Source organism: Protopterus annectens, chromosome 14.part0, assembly GCF_019279795.1.
Source record: "Protopterus annectens isolate FY-2018-M chromosome 14.part0, PAN1.0, whole genome shotgun sequence".
Classification (NCBI taxonomy): Eukaryota; Metazoa; Chordata; order Ceratodontiformes; family Protopteridae; genus Protopterus; species Protopterus annectens.
In genome coordinates, this window is record NC_056748.1 from 56,173,856 (window position 1) to 56,195,897 (window position 22,042).

Below are 22,042 nucleotides of genomic sequence, written 5' to 3' on the forward strand. Positions count from 1 at the left end.
TATACATGCATGCACACACACACACACACACACACACACACACACACACACACATATATATATATATATATATATATATATATATATATATATATATACAGAGTGAGAGGTTGTGTGCATGTCTGTATATCTGTATTGCTGTGCATACCCAGATCATGGAGAGCAAAGATGCACTGCACCACATATAATATTGGACAAAGGACCAAAAGTAAGGAGTCAACATTAGGATGGTGCAGTGGTGCAGTGGTGCAGTGGTTGCATTGTTGCCTCACAGCAAGAGGTTCTCCCATTCGATTCTTGGCTGGGGTGCCTTCTGTGTGGAGTCTGCATGTCCTGCCTGTGCCTGTGTGAGTTTTCTCAGGGTGCTCCTGTTTTCTCCCACATTCCAAAGACAAATGTCTGGAGTGTTTCTCCCTGGGCCTCTGCTGAAAATTGGCTTTGTTCCAAGTTGGAATTTCCTGGTAAACAAATGTTAAATAATTAAATAAAATAATGCACTTACAAAATGTGGAAGTGCATAGAATAACATGTGTTGCATTTGGAGGACTATTGGGATATCTGAATTTTAGATTTCTGGCAGTCTTCTCTCATGTCATGTGCAAATGATGCCACATTTGACAGCAAATGATAATTTAGTGTGAAACACACATAATTATGAGTCATACCTGTGTACGTGCTGCAAACACTCAGACAGTGGAAAGTCACATCACATTTCCCTAAGACAGCATGTGGAAACCTTGAAAATGTACGGGACAGTATATGAATATGTTTGTATACTGTGACGCCATACATTTGTATCTAGGCCAGCAAAAACACTCACATTCACTACAGCCCCTGTGTCTGCTGGATTTCACTACACATACATCAAAAATTTAACAAGTTGTGTAATGTCTAATGTTGTGTGCTCACCCATTGACAGGGCAAACTGATTTTTTACACAGGCTTGCCCATCCAAATGCAAACAGACACATATGCCCAAAATGGGTACTGTTGTCACATAACTAGTCCACAAAACAGTTATCTGACTGCTAGGCTTCCAGCTGCAGATGACAGTAAGAAGCAAATGTGACTCTGCAGGCCTCCCAAGCTGTTCAACACAGGGCTGATGTCCTCTATGATTAGTTTGCCTACAGTCACTTATAAAGCAGACTTGAGCCGTAGCATGTGGGTTAAGTACTGTGATCTATAGTGTGTAAAACTAAAGAGGTAGGGGTTCTAATTTCACTATAGCCCACTTGGCATATGTGTGTATGTATCTCCCAAAAGAGCAAGTGTGAATCTCTAACTTGCATGGGTTTTCTGTTTTTCTCCCTTGCAGTTGATGCCGGCCTCCAAACTCTTTTCATCCACAAAGCCTTCTGATGTCATCTACTATAAGATTACCTAAAGCCATGTGAATGTGAGACTTGAGTTGTGGAATGTATGTTAAGTTCTGTGTTATGTCATCTGTCAACGTAGATCAGTAGAGGTTCTAATCATACTGCAGCCCACTTGGTGTGTATGTGCATCTCCCTACAGAGCAATGGTGAATCTCACATTGACTTCTAAACTAGCATGGTTTTGCACTGTTTTGGCCTTGAAGGTGATGCAGGTGCAGGCTTCCAAATCCTTGTCCTCCACAAGGCCTTCTGATGTTATCTAATATAAGATTAAGTAAAGCCATATTAATGTGAAACTTGAGCTGTCACACATGCATAAAGTGCTGTGTTACATAGTCTGTAAAACCTAATAGATAGGTGTTCTAATCTCACTCCATCCCCCTTGATGTATGTGCATCTCCCTACAGAACAACTATGAATCCCACACTGACATCCAAACTGACATGGTTTTGCACTGTTCTGGGCCTTGCAGGTGATGCAGGCCTCCAAACGCTTGTCCTCCACAAGGCCTTTTGATGTCATCTTCCATAAGATTACTTAAAACCATGTTAATGTCAAACTTGAACTGTGACATGTGCGATGCATTCTGCATTATTTAGTCTGTCAACTTGTAGAGGTAGGGGATCTATTCTCACTACAGCCAACTTGGTGTGTGTGTGTGTGTGTGTGTGTGCTATGCAGTGTTCTGTAAATGTACATAGGCAGTGGTACTATTCTCACTGCAGCAAACTTGGTGTGTGGATGATAAGAGTATTTTACATCAGCCTATGAGACACTGTTTGCATCTCTTCAACAGACACTGCTGATGCTATTAGCAATAGATGAGTGCTGGTGTATACATCAAAACAGGCCATGATTAGGCATTGGCCTGACAGGTGCTTAAATGTAATATTTTATTAACTTTATGGTGGCATTCTAAGGTAAAACAGTACCTGACAGTGTGGGCTAACATGGTGGATTGAGTACTTTGCTTTGCCAGGCATATGTCACTTGTCTGAATCATAATCCTGGTTTTTGGCAGGGTTACAAGAGCATACTTACAATTGTGACAATGTACAACTTCAGCAAAGTTAGGGTCATACTGCTACACCTTTGAGGTTCACAGCGTTAAACACACTCTCTGTAGGCACTCTTTGCAGAGAAGATGCGGATGTCTTTGCATGCAAAGAAAACTTGTTCAGCTTTGCACTAAGTACTATGGCCTTGCAAAGCTACAATGTCTGTCAAACAGACAGCAAATGGATGTTGTGTGAAGTAATGTGGGACTACAGTTTTGTGTTCTGGGAACCTAAATGTGCAGTATGACATACCTAGGACATGCTGGAGAGACAGGGACATCTCCCAAAGGTGGCCACTCCTCTGCAGTAGGCCTCACATCCATGTCAAACAGATCACCTCCATTACCCTGTTGAAGAGCAGGCTGTATGAATTGCTGTGAAACTGTTACCTATCATGAATCACTGCCACTGTGGACCTTGCTAGACCAACCTCGGACATCTATGTCACCTGACATTGAACATTATATTGTGATGCAGCAGCTGTGCTCCTAATCACCATCAGGTCAATATCCTAGTCATATCATAGGAACCTTGGACATCTATGTCACCTGACAACTGAACATTATATTGTGATGCAGCAGCTATGCTTCTAATCACCATCAGGTCAATGCCATAGTCACATCATAGGAACCTTGGACATCTATGTAACCTGACATTGCCCATTATATTGTGATGTAGCAGCTGTGCTCCTAATCACCATCAGGTCAGTACCCTAGTCACATCATGGGACCCTTGTACATCTATGTCAACTGACTTTGCACATTATATTGTGATGCTACAGTTGTGCTCCTAATCACCATCAGGTCAGTACCCTAATCACATCATAGGACCCGTGGACATCTATGCCACCTGACATTGGACATTATATTGTGATGCAGCAGCTGTGCTCCTAATCACCATCAGGTCAATACCCTAGTCACATCATAGGACCCTTGGACATCTATGTCACCTGACACTGAACATTATGTTAGGATGCAGAAGCTGTGACCCTAATCATCATCAGGTCAGTACCCTAGTCACACCATAGGACCCTTGGACATCTATGTCACCTGACACTGAACATTATGTTAGGATGCAGAAGCTGTGACCCTAATCACCATCAGGTCAGTACCCTAGTCACATCATAGGACCCCTGGACATCTATGTCACCTGACATTGAACATTATGTAAGGATGCAGAAGCTGTGACCCTAATCACCATCAGGTCAGTACCCTAGTCACATCATAGGACCCTTGGACACCTATGTCACCTGACATTGAACATTATACTGTGATGCAGCAGCTGTGCTCCTAGTCAGCATCAGGTCAGTACCCTAGTCACATCATAGGACCCTTGGACATCTATGTCACCTGACATTGAACATTATGTTAGGATGCAGCAGCTGTGTTCCTAATCACCATCAGGTCAGTAACCTAGTCACATCTTAGGAACCTTGATACCTATGTCACCTGACATTGTACATTATATTGTGATGCAGCAGCTGTGCTCCTAATCACCATCAGGTCAGTACCCTAGTCACATCATAGGAACCTTGGACATCTATGTCACCTGACATTGCACATTATATTGTGATGCAGCAGCTGTGCTCCTAATCACCATCAGGTCAGTACACTAGTCACATCATAGGACCCTTGGACATCTATGTCACCTGACATTGAACATTATATTGTGATGCAGCAGCTGTGTTCCTAATCACCATCAGGTCAGTATCCTAGTCACATCATAGGAACCTTGGACATCTATGTCACCTGACATTGAACATTATGTTAGGATGCAAAAGCTGTGACCCTAATCACCATCAGATCAGTGCCCTAGTCAAATCCTAGCAACCTCAGAACCCAAGGCATAATACACAAAAAATGATTGGTCTGGTTGCTATTCAAGGCTGGAAAAGGCTACAACAAGCCTACAGACTCTTGCATCATCTGTGAAGAGACTGTGGATCACCAAGCAGGCTGTGGCCTGCTTCTTATTTTGGGATTGGTGCTAACATTTTGCTTCTGGTGAGAGAAAAAGAAAAGGAGCATTCTACACCAGCAAAGTGAGGCCATTGTGAGACTAGCAGTGGTAGTAGTAGCCAGGCAGTAGCCATTCATGAGATTCCCCTCTTTTCAGCATTCTTGACAAAGTATTTTTTTTTATTTTCAGTAAACACTGCTTGATTTGTTTCTAATTTCAAAATAACTGCATACATACTTCATTCTTAACTTTTCTGGGTCTATGTATTAGTTTCCCCTCCAGTGTTTGGCAGTCCTCTGTACAGATTGAGACACCTTGAGTGACATTTTTTCCTGGGAAAGCACAATGGAATTTACTCCAATATCGAGCTGTACACAGGACAACTAGCCTGCACTAACAAGCACTATCCCCATTGCTGCAAGACAGATACCTGTGACATTGATATCCTCAATACAACTGTTTAATCAATAAAAAAGGGTCTGTTGTCATGGATATGAACTTTTCTACTGTGACCATTACCACCTTGGTGAATATGGGCATCTTGAGGCAATGTAGGAATTTCCTCATGACAGCCATTTTATTCTCAAACAAACTGATATGGTACATAAAAGGTGCATTTACACAAGTGCACTGGAGTCAAAGCTCTCACATGAAAGTAATCCTAATGTCAATAAGGTAGTCATTAGTACACACACTGCACCCATCAGACAGAATGCAAAGCAGTCTTATACTGAGGCACTGAAATCTTACCTTCATAAATCACAAAGACCTCAGACAAATTACAGATAACAAATACCCTCAGCAGCCCCCAATGTACTCTGTAAAAACAACACACATATCAACAAGTAGAGCTACATCTCATGGAGGCTCAACCTATAAGCTCATAAGCCAAGCCACCACACAATCCAACATTCTAGTTATTGGAGACTCCATTGTGAGACACAATAATGTCCCTCTCACTAATCTGAGTAAGGGGAAAGGCACAGTTAGTTGCTTATCAGGGCTAGGATCCATCGCAGTATAGACACACTTATGTCATTGGACCACAAGTAACACAAACTCAACATGTCAGAGATGCAACTATATCAGCAGCCTGGAATATATGGTCTCTTGTACAGCAGTCAGTACATATGACAATGGGCAGGTTGTCACCCTGCATACATCACCTCCCATTTCACCCAAACCCACATCACACATACCTACATATGCAGAGGTCCTCACCACAAACATACATAAATACCAGAGACCTCCCAAAAGAAACTTTAGCATACTACATATAATATGTCCACTGCAGAACACAACACACATAATAGTTCTTGCACTAGTGTCTCACCTGTTAAGCCCTTAAATCAAAACACTAAAAAACATATTAATCATAGGTGATTCCATTGTGAGACCCACAGATGTCCCTCTCACCAGGCTGGATAAGGAGAAGGTCACGGTCAGCTGTCTGCCAGGTGCCATGATCCACCATATCACACATCATGCACTCACATATCCCAAAAACAGGTAGTGTTGAGACTCTGTCACATTCCATGGTGTGAATGACTTGAGATGTACTTCTCTGGACTATATGAAGTGAGACATGACTGAACTCTTGGACTATGTGTCTCAGGCTGGCATGTCCCTAGCCTTAAGCAGCATTTAACCTTCACCTAGGATTATGCCCCAATACAAACAGAAAATGATTGACTTCAATAATTGCCTTAGTTTCTGGTGTCATTCCATGGGGATCCAGTATCTGTCAGCCTGTGATGACATGATTGACAGACCTCGATGCTTTGCCAGAGATGGTCTTCATCTGTCATCCCTGGGATTTCTGCTACTGACAAAGGCTCTTACCACCCCCATAGTGCCCTTTTTAGGCAATGTCTCAAGGACAAAATTCCAGACATGAAAACTCCATATAACAACTTCAAGGTTGTGCTGCTAAATGCTAGGATTCTTAACACAAAACTGCACACACTGGAAGCAGTCCTCACCTTGGAACACTTACGCATTTGTGCAGTCAAGGAGACCTGGGTCACAGCTGTGGAGAACACACCAACCATATTGGGCTACACTTCCTTCCACATGTTCAGACCTCAAACTGAATGTGCGAAAACTAAAGGGGATGGTGTATAGATATTCATTAAAGATAAATGCACCTCCAGACTGGTTAAACAGTATGATTCCCTGGAGATACTTCAGGTGAAATTAGGTGTTGGTAGGACATCTATTCAAGTAATTTGTCAGCTACAGGACCCCCTGCATGAATCATGACACCCAGTCTGCCTGTTTGGATCTACTTGAGTCTATCAAGATGCATCCAAACACCCTGGCTTTGGGCAACTTTAACTACTCATCTATTGAACAGGTAAAGTACTCATGCTGCAATTTACCTGCCCAAAGGTTCCTCAACTTTGTTAACTCCAGTGCACTGGACCTGCTGGTTGACACTCCCACAAGGGGAGCCAACATCTTGGAACTGGTGCTTACCAATATGGGAGATCACTGTAGCACTCACACTGTGAGGTCTTCCCTAGTGAGATCTAACCACAGATATGTCTTATTTGAAGTAACTATTACACCAACCCCCCCCCCCCAGCAGCAAATAAATTAAAACGCTTCTCCAAAGCACATCATTGCCTCTTACTGGATGGTATAAATAGCTGTCCTGCACCTCCCACCTCAGATGGAGCTGGCAACTATGAGGAATTCTACACCAATGCTTTAAACAATCACCTGTTTAACTTCATTGACTCAGCTGTACCTGATAGAACCAAAACAAGCTCCACAAGGAAGAGCAAATCTGCCTGCTGGCCAACTGTCATTAACAGACTTTACAATAACAGAAAGAAATTGCTGTCTAAGAGTGAGAGGGAGTGAGCCCTAAACTGGAAACACTCCCTCCTCAGCTTAAACAAGCCAATAAGATGTCTTGTAAAGTCCTCAAAAGTAATCTATGAATCAAAATTGAATTCCTCAACAAAGGACAACCATAAGGCATTCTTTAGTTACATCTGTAACTTAAAAGGAAATAACCAGATTTGTGGCGAACTGGCAGTTAATGATACCACATATGCTGAGCCTGTGGGCATAGCTAACCTGTTAGCTGACAGGTTCTGTGAAAGCTGACAGGTTCTGTGAAAACTTCACTCCCCTTTCTCCGCCACACTTACCCCATGATATCCCTACCACCTATCCTTGACCTTGTATCTCTAAAGAGCAAGTCGTAAATGCCCTCTTTAAGGCCAAAAACACAGCATCTATGGGACCTGATAGTATCCCAGGCTGTGTCTTACATGGGCTCCAACAAGAATTAGCAACACAACTGGGTACTCTTTTCAATCATAATCTAAGCATTGGCTTTGTCCCAGATGAATGAAAAATGGCCACCGTTATTCCCTTGCACAAAGGTGGTGCTTCCACTGACCCTGGAAGCTACACACCTATTAGCCTGACTAGCCTTATCTGTAAGGCCATGGAGCAAATCATCATGGACTTTATCAACAAAGATATAGGTAAGCTCCAAACACATGCCCCTACTCAGTTTGGATTTGTCAAATGGAGATAATGCCTGTGAAACATTGTGGACTTCTTCGAGACAGTCACCAAGGCTCTGGATGAGGGCGAAAATCTGTGCATACAGCCTACCTAGACTTAGCCAAGGTGCTTGACAATATCTCCCACTCAGGCATCATTGAAAAACTCACCCAGCTAGGTATCAACCCTTATATTGTTAGATGGGTCGTTAACTGGCTCACTGATAGAGCCCATATAGTCAAAAAAGGGGAAGGCACCTCCAACAGCAGACATGTAACCAGTGGTGTTCCACAGAGATCTGTCCTGGCACCTGTAGTGTTTGGAATCTATTTCTCCAAAGTACAAGCTAAAACTAAAGGTCTGTGGCTCACAACGTTTGCTGATAACTGCAAACTGGCAGCAGTCATACAATCTCCAAACAATGTTAATATTCTACAAGAGGGTCTTACACAAACAAATAACTGATGCTAAAGTCACGACCTTAACTCAATGCAAAAAGATTTATTATCATCCCTCTCAATTAGTGAGATGTTCCTGTTAACAATCACATCAGTAACAAAACCCTGATTATGCACTCACTGGTGAGAGACCTGGGCACACAGGTTGACAGCAGCCTTACCTTTGATCACCATGTCTCCACAGTGGTAAGGAGAACATTCTATATTGCTCATCTCATAAGTAAGGCCATTGCATCCAGAAAATAAAATAAATTATAACCTCTCTGTACTCTCCCTTCATCAGGCCAATAGTGGAATGCAATGCCCCTTTTGGTATGCACCTTTCCAAACATCTGCAGCAATTGGAGAGATCAGAAAGGTTCCTCACAAGAATAATTCAAGGTCTTCAGCATCTGTCCTATGTGGACAGATGCTGAAGACCTTGAATTCAGCATATGTCCTATGTGGATCGTCTGAAATCACTGTCACTTTATTTTGTTTCATACAGACTACTCAGAGGTGATCTATGCCTTGCATATAAGGCAATCTTTGACCATGCTTTATTGAAAATGCTGTATATCCACAAATCAAATGGTACATGCGTTACTCACTCTAAAGACCTTAGCCTGTTATGTGACATTAATAGAACATGCTGGGGGGTCCGATTTGTCTCAGAAGTTTCCACACCTTTGGAATGGACTCCCACTTCACGTCAAACAGAACACGTCATTGGCCTGCTTCAAACGCAACGTGTACGATAGGATGTGTAACTGTGAATTCACTCCAGGGGTTCCAGCTGTGTCCCTCTTGGACAGTGGCAATTGGTGCTGATTGTGGAAATAAGGGTAGAACTTAGCTAGGCTTATAAGGGCCCTAGGGCCATTAGATTACCAACTTCCTATGATCCTACAATATGACTCAGTCATAGTCCATGTGGGAGTACATGACCTGCACATACCTCCCTAGACTGTACTTAGAGAGACATGTTTGAGCTCTTGGAATATGTGTCCCAGGTTGGTGTGAGCCTAGCATTGAGCAGCATTTCACCTTCTCCAAGGATGATGCTACAATATGAACAAAGATTATTGATGTTAATAATTGGCTTGGTTTCAGGTGTCATTCTAAGGGGGTGCAATATTTGTCAGAATGGAAGGAGATGTTCAACAGACTAGGCTGATTTGGCAGGGATGGTCTGCATCTCTCCCTTCTAGGCTTTTGAATATTAGCTAAATCTCTCTTCCCCCATAGTGCCCTTTGTAGCCAATGCCAATCTGAAACTACTTCAGATAGCAAGTCAAAAACAAGAAAATCTGAAGGTATTACTGCTAAATGCTAGGAGTCTAAACAAAAAACTCCACTCCTTAGAAGATGTCTTCTCCCTAGAGAGTGCCAACATCTGTGTGGTCACTGACACATGGCTTAAAGCTGTGAAGAGCACACCAACAGTGCAAGGTTATTACTCATTCCACACATTTAGACTGGCTACTTCACAGGCAGGGACTAAAGTTGGAAGTGTCTCTATGTACATCAAAACTAAACATACTTCAAGGTTGGTCAAACAGGACAATGCACTTGAGCTGCTCAATGTTTAAATCACCATAGACAAGACCCAATACTACTTCCATGCAAGCTATAGCCCCCCTGTATGACCCAGGAAACACATACCATGTATTTAAACTTATTAGAAACACTAACCATCCAGCCCAATACCTTATTCATGACTGACTTTCATTACTCCACTGTTAACTGGGAATCCTATACAAAAGCAAACATACAGGCACAGAGATTCCAGGATTTTGTAAACACAAACTCTCTGGACCAGATAGCCAATACACCAACCAGAGCTGCAAACATACTGGATCTGATCCTCACCAATATTGGAGAGTCATGCATAACTCCTACTCTAATGTCTTCCCTGGTAAGGTCCAAACACAAAGTGGTCTCCTTTGAAGTAAAAATAAAACATGGACCCCCAGCTAAACATTTAATATTCAGCAACTACTCTAAGGCTTGGGTGATAACCTGGCAAAATGTCAAGCCCCCATAACAACTGAGAATGCTGCAGCCTATGCAGAAGTGTTCACAGAAACCCTGAATGAGCATGTTACTAGCTGCATAGAGGCAGCCGTACCCACCAGGGAGAAGTACAGAACTAACTCAAAATTAAATCACCCTGATGGAATCACAGAGCTGATAGGCTGTATAATAGAAGGAAGAAACTCATGTAAAACTTAGGAGATGCAGCACACAGCAGGATAACATCACTCTCATCAAACTAAAGTAAATTAGGAGCTGTCATTGAATGCCACACTGACACAAATAGTCTCCAGGAATGGCTGACACAGACATACAACTGGTGTCAGAGCTGTGGACTAACGCTAAATGCCAAGAAATGCACAATACTGTCCGTGGGAAGTAATCCACCCCTGGTAACTATCACATTGACAGCACACCTCTAACAGTTGACCCAGTAGTCAGGGACTTAGGGACACACATAGATAGTAATGTAGCCTTTGGCTGTCACATGTCTACACTATTGGGGAAATCATTCTATGTTGCACACTTTATAAACAAAGGTATGGCATCTAAGTCCAAGGAAGTCATTGTTCCACTGTATTCAGCATTCATCAGACCTATCATTGAGTGAAATGCCCCTTTTGTTATGTAGCTAACTAGGCATATCCAACAATTGGAACATCCACAGAAGTTCCTCACTAAATCAATACAGGGCATAAGTAAAATGTCCTATGCAGACTACACCAAGGCCATATCCCTGCATTCTGTCTCCTACAGGCTTTGGAGGGAAGATGTATGCCTGCCAGACAGGGCATTGTCAGATCCCACTGTAGCCCACCTACATATCCATGAAACAAACAGCAGAGAATTACCCATTCTGCAGACCTACATCTTGCCTGTGGTATAAATAGAACATGCTGGAGACACAGGTATGTATCCCAGAGACTACACCCAATATGGAACAGGCTCCCCATCCATGTTCATAGGTTCATAGGTTCATAGGTTTATACTAGGCTATCTGCCCTAAGACATTTATAAGCCTATATTGTTAGATGGGTCGTTAACTGGCTCACTGATAGAGCCCATATAGTCAAAAAAGGGGAAGGCACCTCCAAAAGCAGATGTGTAACCAGTGGTGTTCCACAGGGATCTGTCCTGGCACCTGTAGTGTTTGGAATCTATTTCTCCAAAGTACAAGCTAAAACTAAAGGTCTGTGGCTCACGTTTGCTGATAACTGCAAACTGGCAGCAGTCATACAATCTCCAAACAATGTTAATATTCTACAAGAGAGTTTTACACAAACAAATAACTGATGCTAAAGTCACGACCTTAACTCAATGCAAAAAGATTTATTATCATCCCTCTCAATTAGTGAGATGTTCCTGTTAACAATCACATCAGTAACAAAACCCTGATTATGCACTCACTGGTGAGAGACCTGGGCACACAGGTTGACAGCAGCCTTACCTTTGATCACCATGTCTCCACAGTGGTAAGAAGAACATTCTATATTGCTCATCTCATAAGTACGGCCATTGCATCCAGAAAATAAAATAAATTATAACCTCTCTGTACTCTCCCTTCATCAGGCCAATAGCGGAATGCAATGCCCCTTTTGGTATGTACCTTTCCAAGCACCTGCAGCAATTGGAGAGATCATAAAGGTTCCTCACAAGAATAATTCAAGGTCTTCAGCATCTGTCCTATGTGGATCGTCTGAAATCACTGTCACTTTATTTTGTTTCATACAGACTACTCAGAGGTGATCTATGCCTTGCATATAAGGCAATCTTTGACCATGCTTTATTGAAAATGCTGTATATCCACAAATCAAATGGTACATGCGTTACTCACTCTAAAGACCTTAGCCTGTTATGTGACATTAATAGAACATGCTGGGGGGTCCAATTTGTCTCTCAGAAGTTTCCACACCTTTGGAATGGAATCCCACTTCACGTCAAACAGAACACCTCATTGGCCTGCTTCAAACGCAATGTGTACGATAGGATGTGTAACTGTGAATTCACTCCAGGGGTTCCATCTGTGTCCCTCTTGGACAGGGGCAATTGGTGCTGATTGTGGAAATAAGGGTAGAACTTAACTAGACTTATAAGGGCCCTAGGGCCATTAGATTACCAACTTCCTATGATCCTACAATATGACTCAGTCATAGTCCATGTGGGAGTACATGACCTGCACATACCTCCCTAGACTGTACTTAGAGAGACATGTTTGAGCTCTTGGAATATGTGTCCCAGGTTGGTGTGAGCCTAGCATTGAGCAACATTTCACCTTCTCCAAGGATGATGCTACAATATGAACAAAGATTATTGATGTTAATAATTGGCTTGGTTTCAGGTGTCATTCTAAGGGGGTGCAATATTTGTCAGCATGGAAGGAGATGTTCAACAGACTAGGCTGATTTGGCAGGGATGGTCTGCATCTCTCCCTTCTAGGCTTTTGAATATTAGCTAAATCTCTCTTCCCCCATAGTGCCCTTTGTAGCCAATGCCAATCTGAAACTACTTCAGATAGCAAGTCAAAAACAAGAAAATCTGAAGGTATTACTGTTAAATGCTAGGAGTCTAAACAAAAAAACTCCACTCCTTAGAAGATGTCTTCTCCCTAGAGTGCCAACATCTGTTTGGTCACTGACACATGGCTTAAAGCTGTGAAGAGCACACCAACAGTGCAAGGTTATTACTCATTCCACACATTTAGACTGGCTACTTCACAGGCAGGGACTAAAGTTGGAAGTGTCTCTATGTACATCAAAACTAAATATACTTCAAGGTTGGTCAAACAGGACAATGCACTTGAGCTGCTCAATGTTTAAATCACCATAGGCAAGACCCAATACTACTTCCATGCAAGCTATAGCCCCCCTGTATGACCCAGGAAATACATACCATGTATTTAAACTTATTAGAAACACTAACCATCCAGCCCAATACCTTATTCATGACTGACTTTCATTACTCCACTATTAACTGGGAATCCTATAAAAAAGCAAACATACAGGCACAGAGATTCCTGGATTTTGTAAACACAAACTCTCTGGACCAGATAGCCAATACACCAACCAGAGCTGCAAACATACTGGATCTGATCCTCACCAATATTGGAGAGTCATGCATAACTCCTACTCTAATGTCTTCCCTGGTAAGGTCCAAACACAAAGTGGTCTCCTTTGAAGTAAAAATAAAACATGGACCCCCAGCTAAACATGTAATATTCAGCAACTACTCTAAGGCTTGGGTAATAACCTGGCAAAATGTCAAGCCCCCATAACAACTGAGAATGCTGCAGCCTATGCAGAAGTGTTCACAGAAACCCTGAATGAGCATGTTACTAGCTGCATAGAGGCAGCCATACCCACCAGGGAGAAGTACAGAACTAACTCAAAATTAAATCATCCTGATGGAATCACAGAGCTGATAGGCTGTATAATAGAAGGAAGAAACTCATGTAAAACTTAGGAGGTGCAGCACACAGCAGGATAACAGCTCTCTCATCAAACTAAACTAAATTAGGAGCTGTCATTGAATCCCACACTGACACAAATATTCTCCAGGAATGGCTGACACAGACATACAACTGGTGTCAGAGCTGTGGACTAACGCTAAATGCCAAGAAATGCACAATACTATCCATGGGAAGTAATCCACCCCTGATAACTATCACATTGACAGCACACCTCTAACAGTTGACCCAGTAGTCAGGGACTTAGGGACACACATAGATAGTAATGTAGCCTTTGGCTGTCACATGTCTACACTACTGGGGAAATCATTCTATGTTGCACAACTTATAAACAAAGGTATGGCATCTAAGTCCAAGGAAGTCATTGTTCCACTGTATTCAGCATTCATCAGACCTATCATTGAGTGCAATGCCCCTTTTGTTATGTAGCTAACTAGGCATATCCAACAATTGGAACATCCACAGAAGTTCCTCACTAAATCAATACAGGGCATAAGTAAAATGTCCTATGCAGACTACATCAAGGCCATATCCCTGCATTCTGTCTCCTACAGGTTTGGAGGGAAGATGTATGCCTGCCAGACAGGGCATTGTCAGATCCCACTGTAGCCCTCCTACATATCCATGAAACAAACAGCAGAGAATTACCCATTCTGCAGACCTACATCTTGCCTGTGGTATAAATAGAACATGCTGGAGACACAGGTATGTATCCCAGAGACTACACCCAATATGGAACAGGCTCCCCATCCATGTGAAGCAGAGTTCCACCTTAATGCAAATCAAGTGCAAGTTACACAATTGGATGGGGAACAGGACATTCATCCTTGGTTTGGGAGCTATGTATCTAATGGACACAGGGAAACTGTAAATGGTTCATCTCTTGGGCCCCTGCTTGTAAATGTTTCATCTTCCAAACCCCTGCTTGCACTTATCAAGGGTATCAGACCTTGTCAGAGATTTGTGATGCATGTCTAGGCTTAAAGAAGCCCTTGTGTTTATTAGCCTAGTAAACACCTATGAACCTATGAACCTATACTGTATTACCTTTCTGATGACATATATGTCTTCTGTGCTAACATACAATCCTGTGCTCTGATGCTGATGGGTTGATTGTAGATGTGTACCCATAGCTTTGTACTACACAATCCTGAAAGTTTAATGTAAACATTTCCATGAGACACATTTCACTGTGGGACTCCACATCCCTTACAACAGCATCTATTGTAACGTACACAAATTATCATGCTATCCACAGTATAAATGCTGAAATACAATATCTGCAAATAACCAGTACAAGTAGCATGTCAACAGCTCAGAGGGATGAAAGGAATTCATATTAATGCAGGTAGTTACCCAGTGCATCAGACTCGTAGCTTTATTTCCCTGCATCCGCGAGAAAGATGATAAAGATGTGGCACAGGTATCATCACTTGTACAGGGTGTTGTGTGGAGGTGCAAAAGGCCTACGCTGACCCAGTAGGTTGGCAAGCATGTGTGTGAATCAGGAAGGGAAGCAGGTAACATGGACCATGGAAATGTTGCCTGTGTGTCTGTAGGTGCCAAGTGGCAGTGGTGTGTGAGTGTCTGCATGAACACAGCCAAGCTCAGTGCTAGTCCTACTAGTTTGTATGTTGGACAGCTGTGAGCCATGCATGGTAGAGCTGACGGTTCATCATCTCTGCCCCCAAACATGAGAACTAGCTCTGCCAGGTGCTACTACCTGAGGGTGACTGATATCTGCTGGGCAAGTGTCCTCCATGGGAATGCCCAGGACCATGAGCCCATGGCCTGCTATGTTTTGGTGTGCACAACACACTCACCTCTGGAGCACTGGATGTACTACGACTACAGGAGCATGATTGTGCATGGCTACATGGACTCTCAGCAGATGGAGTTGCTGACCTACGCCCATGAGGCTGACACTCAACTCCAATCAGCATTCCATCAAAGGCAATGTACATTCCAAGACAGATAGTGTGTGATCTGTCTCGCACCTACCTCTTTCAACTGTGTCAGTCAACTGATCCAGGGTATCAGCAACATGGTGAAGGCAGTCACGGATGTCATACTGTGCTGCATCCATAGCACTGAGCATTAGTCAGGAGTTCCTTTTGGAATGTGCCTATGTCTCCATGATGGCAGTAAACATATGCCAAGTGACACTTGATGAGACACCTGCAACAGGTGTTGGAGGGACAGCAAGCCTCCTATGAGCACCCTTATCAATCCACCTGTGTGGAACCTAGCCAACAGTTTGGCTATGGCCAGTGTCAACAGTCACTGAAGCCACAGTAGCCACACTTCCCTGTTCAATGTGCCCACCCTCCAACTGTCCAACATCTGTGGCCTCAGGGGACTGGGTATGCATAGGCATACTGGCTGTGTAAGGTGATAATGAGGGTGAAGAAGGGATGTCAACCTCTGTGTCTGATTCAGCCCCTATAACCCCCAGCTGTGCCACAATTTGGCCACCATCATCATTAGAGTCTGAAGAGACACTGAATCAGGAGGGGACAGAGACCAACCTCCCTGGTCACCTGTGATAAAAAGCAAAAAACAACACATTAATACTTGCACTAATATTCTCTGTAGTACTATGGTGAAATATCTGTCAAGCCGTATACACTGCTTTCATTATTACACTATTACGACTTGTATACCTTTCAACCTCACAGAGTAGGACATATGGACATTATTTTCTAACCCCAATCTCTAATTATTTGGAAAATATTATTCAGTAAACAAGAATCTAATGAGCAAAAATAAATTATGTACACTGTGGACATTCTGCAAAAATCTGCACAGTTGAGAGTTATGGCAATCTGTAATGTCCTGACAATAATTTCAATTCAGTCATTATGGTCATACCTACAAGGCAGAGGTATGAGTCTAATCCTTGGACATTCAGAAAATATATGTACAGTTGACGATCATCCAGACAGTACATCAATCCAGACAGCAGGCCTGGGATGTCACTTTAGCTAATACATTGAAATATATCTACATCCCTGATGTAACAGTTTTCTGCTTACCAGCAACTGGAGCACAGCCTCTTCCAATTCCTGATGGTCCTGAAAAGTTGAGGGAGAGGTAATGGCAACAGCACCATGTATTAAAGTATAACAAGGTTAATACATCCAAAGATCTTGACATCTACAGTAACTGCTATGTTAAAAGGTATGTGGGTGACAATCTCTACATGAGCTTAAAACTGCAGCTAACTTACTTTCCCCAAAAAAAAACACCTCACACATGTAAAACTATATACATCTTGACAGGATGAATGCAACAGTATTGTACTGCTGAGCGAACTAAGCATACCTGGAAGCTCCTCTTAAGAGGAATGGGTGGCCCCCACGTCCACAACATATTGGCTGATGGGTGTCTGGGAGCTGTCCTGTGTAGCAATGCTTGCCAGGAATTCTTTGAGAGGAGCTTCTGCTGCAGGCCCACCACCAGTGACCTAATGATCCCTGGCCACATCAGCTGCACGTCTTGTTGCTGCATTTATCATATCCATGGCACACTGTCACACCTGCACACAGGTACAATTGTGGTGATCCTTGGCATTGATGTTATGCACCAGTTCATCCCACAGAGCTGCACATTCTGAACTATTTGCTCTCCCTTGGGACAGCATGACCTGGTAATTTTGTCACAAAGCCACAATGATGAGGTAATTTTCTACCTCAGAAAATGGTGGCACATGCATAATAGTTTCTGAAATACAAAGACATAAGAACAAATGTAAGGATCACATACATACAAGTAAACTATGTATACATACATCAGTAAAAGAAGGCTATCAGTATTCACTGCCTGATTACACATCTCATATTCAACAGTGGGCCAAACATACAAACGGTGTGGATGCAACTAGGACTGTAGTGATAGTGACATATTCCTGTTTGTGCCATGACAGATACTCATGCATGCTCACACACCCAACAGAGGAGTCCATTGTAGTGTGCCCTATAGCAGGAACCACCCCCCCCCAAATTATATATATAAACAATAGTGCCAACAAAATAGCAGTGTACTATTAAAACTGTTATCAAGGAAAGTAGCCAGGAGACCTGTGTACCTAGTTATCATACAGTATTATAGGGATGGAATCCCATTCTCTCTAAGTATATTCAAACATATACATCATGTTGGAAACAAAATGGATACATACATAATGGAGTACAATGCTCGTCTGTCAAAAAATACTGCTATACAAGTAATGTGTCAATGTGTTAGACATAAGAAGTAACTCTCATACACACTAGTTCCCCTAGCTAGAAGTTTGCCTTTTTAAGATGGTTCTCATTAGCAGGTGATCACCTCTGAACCAATCTGTGGTTCAGGAACACTGCATGCAGCCTACACAGCTGATTTGCAGTATAATCAGCCATTCCCATGCAACAACTCAACAAGAGATAAGGCCTCAATGAAGATTCCATCCCTTTTCTCATATATTGGCATGAAAATTAGTGGGGTACAAATACATCAGCATAGACAAAATGTTTGCAGCAGCTACATTTTACACACAGATGTGTGTGTGCTACAGGCTGAAGCTGCTGCTACTGGCAATAGGCATAGACAGAGAGGCAGAAGACTGCAGGACAACAACACAGAAGGGTAACTGTGGGATCTGTGGCAGGAGTAACTGTGGGACCTGCGACAGACTTTATGAAGAGCCAGACCCAGACTGAGGAAACCCATCCCACTGGAAGTAAGGTATGTGTTTAAGGTAAGTATGTTAGCCAAATGTATCATTAACAGAGTAAAAGGCAACATGCTTGATGTATCCTAGAACAAGGTAGGGGGACATTAACCATTATGTCAACTACTTGATCAACTGCCAAGTCTCATGTGTTATGTCATGGTAGTCATCTGGAATGTGTGTGCTGGCAACCATTGCTTCTAGCACAACCTCCATGTATGTCTGTTACTTATACAGCTGTGGGTGTCTGTAATATCACTGGCAAATCATTGTATGCTGAAGTCTTATATTACAGGGTCACATTTGAAATACATACTTCAATTTCCCCTGGGAATTCATGTTAATGCATAACCTGACATTCTAGGCACTTTCTAGGTTTGTAATAGCAATAGTTAAAATGTGTTCCTATCTGTAGGCCAGTGGTGCAAAACGTCCAGCCCCGGGGCCAAATCCGGGCCTCGATGCAACACCATCCAGCCCCCAGAGAGTAACCAAAAATGTTTAAAAAAAGTGAAAAAATACTATGCCTTACTCCAGTCATGCAAAGTTTCCAGCATGTGCTTACTTACCTAATTGACTGCAGTTGCACACACCTCTAATTTTAGCTGCGGAAGTAACTATTCTTTATTGTTTATAACTTGTAGTCTGTAAACAGTAGTAACTTTCTGCAAGAGTTTGTAATATGTCATGGCTGTAAGCCAGAATAAAGTTAAACACAAAGTTGATGTAAAAAACAGGCAATTTCATGGCTGCTGTCTTAAGTAAAAATGCCAGTCACCTGTACATATTGTTAATTCGTAATGACTTACTATGTTTTGAAGTGGCCTGCAGATGCATTAAGAATTTGTGTAGTGGCCCTCCCCACAAAAAGGTTGTGCACCACTGCTGTAGGCCTTTGACTTCCATTATTTAGAAGCAGACATTCCATCTGTATTGCTTTGGGTAGATAAATAGGTGATGAGACAGTGATACATATCACAATTTATAATGGTGATGTACACATATTTGTATTTTAAATGCTAGACACAGCTGTATTTGAACCCAGGACCATGTGAACCAAAAATAAATGTTTTCAAAGATTTTAACAGATTGAGCTACAAGGTCAGGGATAACGCAGCTGTGTTTTACATGTTGTACAGATAATTGCAAACTGAACTGCTGTTACATAGCTCACTTACCCTATTACTACTGTATGTCTATGGCTTTATAGTGATCTATTTCAGATTCCCAGTTAAATTTCTGTTTTTCCATTCATCTTTTAGCAGATTTGCAGCACAATGCAGCATGATGTGCAGTATTGCGTAAACATGCTTAATGCCAAGAAAATGAAAATGACTATGTTTTGCTTAAAACACGGGTGATGATTAACAGGCTGTGTGGCTTGGTGGGTTGGTGCACTATTATTCAAGTCAGATGGTATTGGGTTCAAAATAGAGCATAGGTGACCTTTTTGAACATGATTATTATCCTTTCACATATATGTAATAATATGCAATTTAGCTTAGCTTAGGGATGCTGCACATAGCACAGCATCACGCAATGATTCTTTAAAGAAAAGAAAATTGGGGATATAGGAAAGTGGTGGAATGGGGTGTAAGTAAGGGGAAAACATAGTGAAAGACAGGTAGGAATGTGCAGGAAGGGTGTAGGAAAGAACCATGGCTATCCATTTCTTCCACATTAACAACTCTGCACTTGCAAAGATTTTTAGCTGAATTTTGGACTGGCACCACCAGACACCAGAGGGGTGATGGTAACATAAGTGTGCTGTCAAGCCAATTGGGCCAAATTAAGTGTGTCCAGTGCCCACATGTATGAAATGGAGAGCAATGTATGGGATGAAATTTTTTTGGGGGGACAGGTGCCCTTTTATTTTATTTTTTTTTAAGGAGAGAGCAGAATGCTGGGGAACGGACATAGGTATATGTGGGGGAGGTAATTTGGGAAGGTGAGGAAGCATTTGCAGACAGACAAGACAGCAGACAGGGTTGGTAAGGGAAACAAGAGGGGAGTGAAATCCTTGGTTGGGTAGGGGTTTGGGGGATCCTGGTCCCATGGACCTCAGACATGGTAATAGTGTGACTCAAGTCCTTACCCATAGGACTGTCAGGACTATACCTTGACTACTCATGTGAAGGCAGTGGTTGATGCCAGTGCCTAGGGACAGACTGCCCCACTAGGATGGATAGCATGTTCTCCATCTGGCATAGGCCTGTATCAACAGTCTGCTGCACAAGCCTACACACCATGCCTGGCATTTACTCACATGTCACATAGGCATCCCCTCTGCCTCCACTCCAAAAGTGGGGGGTACACTCCTGGCCTGTGGGGCAGAACTACTTGAAGGAGCAGGTAGTGCAGGAGTAGCAGGTAGGATGTCACCAGGTTGCACCGCAGATGTGCCTGGCCCCGGTGCCTCAGTCGGAGGAGCCAAGGTAGGTGGCTCACCAGGTTCCAGCCTACCTTGTTGCACTGTGCTAAATAAAAGAGAAACATAACAGAAAAATAAATGTAACCCAAACAAATGTAATTAAGAACATAAAAGATAGCAATAATAATTAATGGAAACAAATTGAAAAATAATATAATGAGAAACACAATAATAAATAATGTATATGAAAGTTTATTTAATGACAAAGCAATATTAAATTATACATAAGGACAACATAAGAGATAATAACAAGTAATATGAAAATAGCAAATGATAACAGTAAATATATTGATTAAATAAAAGAAGAGAAGGGATGGGGTGAGAGAAGAAAGTAGAACATTAGCAATTTCACAGACACTATAACTAAACATAATACAAATAAGCACTTTTAGATATGTTAGATTTTATTTCTTATACCACTGACTGCTATGACATTTAGCATTTGAAATACTACTCTGACCCTTACACACACACTATAGTTCAGATCATATTGCATCCAGCAATCATTCAATGTTGCTTATGTTGGATATAAGATGTTCCACATAGATACCTCTCAACCTCTTACCACAGGACATTATGGGCCAAGCTATACAGAGTGGTGGTACAGAGGCACAACAGCAGGAAACATTTGCACATAGTGTGCTATTACAATAGCAGCAGAGTGTTCAGATAACAGATTTTCCATTAAAATGCATTTCAAGAGATGTCTAATATCTGCAGTTCAGAGGACTGATATTTTTTCTGATACTGATGCTCACCAATGTGGCAGAGACTGGCCAGTAAAACAAGATCTTATACCAAGCAGGCCAGACAAATGAGGTAATATTCAGTACATTCTGAAAAAATTGTGACAGTTGAGAGGTATGTCCATGTACACTGACTATGGGTCTGCATGTCACATACAAGCATGGTTATGTTTTACTGATGCAATCCAAAAGCAGTATTGAAAACAGCACAATTTCTCAGTTGGCTGGTGTGGGATTAGAACTCACAAACAGTGACTACAGTAATACTGAACATTTTATTTGAAATAATAAATTAT